The 6,000-nt window shown below is 47.5% G+C and overlaps 1 protein-coding gene and 1 pseudogene across 1 annotated transcript in view; one reads left to right on the top strand and one right to left on the bottom strand.

The window, feature by feature from the left end:
- Window positions 1–6,000, top strand: part of Antxr1 (ANTXR cell adhesion molecule 1) — a 197,714-nt gene that overhangs the window by 125,800 nt on the left and 65,914 nt on the right. The window lies entirely within an intron of this gene.
- On the bottom strand, window positions 623–3,875 carry LOC114630325 (annotated as a pseudogene).

The raw sequence follows: 6,000 nt of genomic DNA, 5'->3' as shown, positions 1-6,000 counted from the left end.
TCTTCTCTCTAGAGCCCCACAGTCCTCTCCCTGGTTTCTGCAAAGTCTCCCATGAAGCCCCCATGCTTCTTTGCATGATGACTCTCCCAGCACCCCATCTTTTTTCACCTTTGTCCAAGCTCCTCTCTCACATGCTGAAGGCTTTCTTCTTCCATTCTGTTCCTGGTTCATATAACCAGGACACACACCTATCTCTTAGGCAGCGCTGTATACGATTCTCCCCCTCGGGATTCACACACTCAGGGATTTGCTTGATTGTACACGTGTAAATGGAAGGAAGAAAGCACATGGAGTATGCATGCATGTGTGCATTTTCTACTCAGCTCACTACCAGCCAGTCAACCTTGTCCCCTCAGTGACACTAAATAGAAACACACACACACACACATAAAATATCATCATATATTTCTCTACATCTGATGGTGAACATTCTTTTTCTTTTTCAGTACTCCAAAGGGTTTATTTGTACAATCTTTACAGGACAGTTTGGGGCTGTGTCATTGAGTAAAAACCTGTCGTCTCAGGCCTGTTGCTAAAGTGTAAATAAATACAAATCAGACTTACTGGTGACAATCCTTTTGGTCCTATCTTGTTTATAACAGTTTCTATAGCACTGCCGCCTTCAGTGGTACTGGACCACTCTGGAAAAGGTACCTTCAAGCTCCTTTCCATCCCCCAAAGCTGCAGCAAATCCTTCCTGCTGCCTCCTCTTAGCTAAAGCAGCCAAAGATTTAAACGTCTTTGGTTTATCGATGCCAGGCCCACAAGTACTTTCCTGTTGAGCTCTGCCTGACACTTAATTAAGTTGACAATGAATGCTGGGCACTGCAAGCTATGTTCCTGGGAGGCAGCTGTAATTCAATTAATTCAGAGGGTCCTTGGGTTCTGCTTCCTAAGTCTGCTGGACTTTGTACACTTAACGAAGGCTCTGATCACCACCCTGACTGCCAGCCGGTAGCAGATTCTTCCTTCCCCTAAAATGTGGAGTCTGTTTCAGCACCTCCTGAACCCACCAATAGCGATTAGTGTGGCGGTTTCACAGCCAGAGCCGCCTCGTAAGGACGACTATAGTGAGTTCCCAAATCCCAAGGGGAAGCCATCAATGGTGGCATTCTATAAACTCTGCCACCACTACCAGACATACACACACAACTAAAGTGAGTGTTCATTTAATTTCTCTTTGACCTTTGAAAAATCATCTCTTCAAGCTAGTATAATTTCTCAGTTTTGTGATTTTTTTTAAAAGAACTGTCATGCCTCTCACACATGAACAAACACACACAAAATAGACCTGTGATGTAACAACACAGTGATGCTCAGGTTGTCCAGGAAACTGGCTTGGGACACGGTGCTGAGAAGCAAAATGTCAAGCCACAGAGCAGTGAATGGACTTTGAAGCTGGAGTTTAGAAACAGAATGGGCCTGAGTGCTGGATAGAAAAGCAGCAGTTACCCCTCAGTCCCAGATGCTGTGAGATTTCCCACTGTGCATTAGGGACCCGGGCTGCTCTGGGAGATTTTGAATATCTTAATTACCTTTCCAAAAAAAATTATGCAGGAGGACTGAGAGGCCAGACATGAGGCTTGCACCACTAAGCATTAAGTGTTGACTTAAGAGCAGGACTTTGAGAACAAGAGGAAATGCTTCCTGCACCTTCTCCTTTAGAGAAGCACGTGCTTATTCTTTCCAGAAATAGTGATTGCGCAACATGCTTTGAGCTACGGGTCACAGACAAAAGCAGACTGTATGTGCTTGTATCTCCCCAAAGCTCAGGGTCCACTGTGGAAAAGAGAGCTGTGAGTGCAGCTTAGAGTTCACTGCCAATAGTGTGGACCACAAAGGACCATAATCAGATCTATGCTGGAGGCCCAGGAAGCCACATAGCTGGACTTGTCCCAGGCTGAGACAGTTCAATATGCAGAGGAGCCCAAGAGAAGAGGCAAAGTCATGCCTTCAAACAGAGCCAAGGGTATGGTGTCCTCACCCCATGACAGTAGAGGCACTTGAGAGACCAGATATCAGGGCAAGGACACTGTCACCATTGACATCAAGTATCCCAAGGCTGCTGGGTTTCTGTTTATTTATTGGTTAGTTCTTGGCTTTGTTAGCTTTAATTGTCAACTTGACACAGCTATATTCATCTGAGAGGAAAGCCTGGACTGAGGGATTTCCCAGATCAGAGTGGCCTGACTGTGAGGGATGGTCTTGATTGTTAATTGTTGTGGAAGGGCCCAGCCCACTGTGGATGGCACCATTCCCTAGACAGGTGATCCTGGGCTGTGTAAGATTGCTAACTAAACACGAGAGCACAGCCAGCAAGCAAAGTTCCCTCACGGTTTCTGCTCCAAGTTCCTGCTTGAGTTCCTGTCCTGACTTCCCTCAGTGGTGGACTGGGACTTGAAAGTATCAATCCTTTCCTCTATGGTGCTTTTGGTCAGAGTGTTTTATTATAGCAACATAAAGGAAACAATAGCAGCTATTTTTAAGACTGGGCGTCAATGTGTAACACATGCTGGCCTCGAACCTGAGATCCTCTTCCCTTGTCTCACAAGCACTGGAATTACAAACCTATGCCACACAGGACTTAGGGCTGGTGTTTTGTTCAGCTGTAAAATTCCACAGCACAGCCCTGTGAGAATGTCTGAGCTAACACAAAACACCTCTGCCCAGAACAGATTGATACAGACAGACAGGTTAGGAATAAGCTAATTCATGGTTCTAAGAATGTGGTCCACATATCCTCAAAGCCAGCATTATTTGGGAACCTTCTAGAAATGTCTGGTCCCAGTCTGCTGGGGAGACAGTACACCTACAGCTCTATAGCAAGAAACCCTCTACATGAATCTAATATTGGAAAATTTGGCAACTGCTGAGCTCATTAAAATTAGTACATGGTTTTGTTAACAGATTCATTAGTCTCAGCTGTTGCCCTGGACCTGTGTAGACCACAGAGTGGCCCGTGTGTTGGCAAAGCATCCCTTGGCAGTGAGAGACCAGGTATAGGATACAGAGGAGGCTTTGGGAGCGTGAAGGGTGCAGCTCATACACAAACAACGCTGAGACATAAATACAGAGTATAGAGAAAGAGGCCAGGAAACCCTTTCTGTTCAGTACCATGCCTTGTTCCATGAGACAAGCATCTGCCTCCCGGGAGCTTGTGCAGTTTAGCCGCATCCAGCTCCTATCGTGGAGAGAAGAGACAGGCAGGGAGACGGATATAAAGCCATGAGTGTGGGAAGGTAGCTCAGTGGTTACAGAGGACCGGGGTTCAGTTCCCACAACCCACATAAATGCTCACAACCTTCTGTAAGCTCAGCTCCAAGGAGCCAGACATCCTCGTCTGGCCCCCAAGAACACCAGGCATTTCTATGATACATTTACATAAATGGAGTCAAAACATTCATACACATGAAAAATAAAAATAAAGCGAATCTTTAAAAACGTATAGGAAGTTGTAGTGGAGAATCTCTCAGTGGATGATAGCCAGGCTGTGGCCTCCTGCCCTTCATGTGCACAGAGGCCTGACTCCCACCTTGAATGCACTGACTAGTGAGCAGAACATCAGCTAGCTCCCGTGGTCCCGTGGCCAGAGCACAACCAGTTCCAAAGCACAGATCAGAGCTGCTGAGTCAGCGAGACCAAGCTGCACTTCAAGGAATAAAACTTCATACAAACATTCCCGAGGGAGAGAGGACAGCACACAAAGTAAAGCCACAGGTACATCAGCTTACTTTACAGTCCTGAAGAGGGCTTTCTAGGCCTAGCAGTTGAACTTGACTGTAAGTCCCAAGGGCCAGACTGTGGTTGTCAGCGCATCCCAAGCTTGCCAGGCCGAATGTCTGATCTGCCTCCACTGTACCTCCAGCAACCACCATGGGTGTGCACAAGAACCTGAACTTGGCCTGAGTCTATGCCAGCGTAAAGCTCCACGTGCTGGTGCCCTGGGTTTGATCCCCAGCACTACAAGATTGTTTTCATTGATTCTCCTCCTGCTCCTCTCCCATTTCTATCCTCCTGTGCCCTCCACCCTCAGTGACCTCCTTTCTGCTTTTACATCACGTGAACCCTATTGCCCCAATTTCCACCCCTCTGCACTCTCTTACAGACTGCTTCTTACCTACACTCACCCTCACTGACATATTAATACATAAAAACACGACAAGCTACAAGCACCTGTGAGACAGAAAGAGTGCTGCTTATCTGAGTCTGGACCACATACTGTCAAAATCTACCTATTCTCCAGATTTCATTACTTCATTTTTTTCTAAAGTGGAATACAATTTCGTTGTGTAGCAGAGGCTGCATTTTCATGAGGGTTGTGGGGAATACAAGAGGATGTGAGTTTCCCTGTTCTCAGAGCCTTATACAGGGTGGTCCCTGTGCCACTCTTGACATAGGAATGATTCCGTCTGGCTATTCTGTGCCAGGCCAGGCTGAGCTCACCAGTTCAAAGCAACTGGAGGACCTCTTCATTGACTCTGCCAGCCACTCAATAGGCAAGGCCAGGTTAGAGCCCAGTTTCTGTTTAGCTGACCATGGTAGTCTGTTTATTCTGAAATTGAGGTGCCCAGTTTACAGTGTATTCCTATGGAATCTGGATTACAAACTGTAATCCTTGCAACCAGCATTAGTACATCATGTACGATGTCACTGTCTTCGGGGCTCTGTTCAGATCTGGCCTATTTAGGATATGGAATTCATATTCAATAAGTGTGAAGTAGAGTAAATGAGAGTTAGTCTGAGTGGCAGTCCACCAGTGATGTGTATGTGTTTGTGTGTGTGTATGTGTGTGTGCACACTCGTGTGCATGCATGCGTGTGTGCATGTGAGTACATGTGCATGTATGCCTGTGTACACATGGAAACCAGAGTTAGATGTTAAATGTCTTCCTCAATGGATTGTCACTTTATTTTTGAGACAACCCTGGATCATGGATCCGCCCAGGTTGGCTAGCCAGCAAGCCCAGGACGATCTCCTCTCTCCCTCCCTAGTACTTGGATTACAGGCACAAAACTCCACCTCGGGCTTTTACATGGGTGGCTAGGACTGAACTCATTCCTCAGTTCTCACGCTTGCATAGCAAGCACCTTACCAACAGAGCCTTCTCCTGACCTTGCCGTATACTCACTTGTACGAGGCTGCTAACATCCTGACTCCCGTGGCCACTGTCCAGACAGACACCAGGCTCCTGTCTCGGGCGTGTGATGGAGCCAGCCATACAGTCACCTGGCTTATGTGAGGGCTCTTAAAGATGCAATAAAGAGAGAAGCAGACAAGAGGAGGGTGCCTTCATCTGTGCACTGTCCTCATAGCACTGTCACTGCACACCACTGCTCGGGGTGACTCAACTCCTGCAAGGCTTATGGGTTTGTTCTGCTTCCCTGATGAGGCTGCAGGAGACCCAGAGGCTTCTCAGATCCTCACCATTGTGAGAAGACTGGTCTGGGATTACATTTGACAACTCTACTGGGCTTCCATGAAGTGAAGGAGCAGCCTTGAGTCTCTTCAGAGCTGGGGACATTGTCTTCTCCACAGCATCTGCCTTTTTGCAAACATCCTGCCAACGCCCCCTTCTCCTGCCATTCAAGTCGCTTCCCCCACCTCTTCATCCCTTCCCCCAGCTTCAGCCATTTCCTGTTTTAAAATTATCTGCTGTCTCTGGAATGATGGCATGTCAGCATCAGGCAGTAACGGTCTTCCCCAGAGGTTCCCCTGAGGGAGTCTCAGAAGGGAGTTGAGTGGGTGAGCAAAGTCATGGCTTCCCATGGTGGCAGGAAGTGGAAGCAGATGAAACAGTAGTCCTAAACCCCAGGAGGCCTTCATCTCTGCCTCTTCAGTTAATGAATACTGTCCTCCTCGGATGCTTGGAGCTCCTCAGTCCACTGGCTGCTGTGGGTAGCCTGTCTAGTCAGTGGAGATAACGTTCTAGACTCTGCAGGATGGAGACAGAGGTGGGGACCAGAGCCCTACAGAGCACTCCCTATTACTAAGTTGGGAGAG

This window comes from Grammomys surdaster, unplaced genomic scaffold (assembly GCF_004785775.1).
Source record: "Grammomys surdaster isolate TR1022 unplaced genomic scaffold, NIH_TR_1.0 336, whole genome shotgun sequence".
Classification (NCBI taxonomy): domain Eukaryota; kingdom Metazoa; phylum Chordata; class Mammalia; order Rodentia; family Muridae; genus Grammomys; species Grammomys surdaster.
The sequence above is the reverse complement of the archived record's forward strand: the minus strand, read 5'-3'. Positions and strand labels throughout refer to the sequence as shown.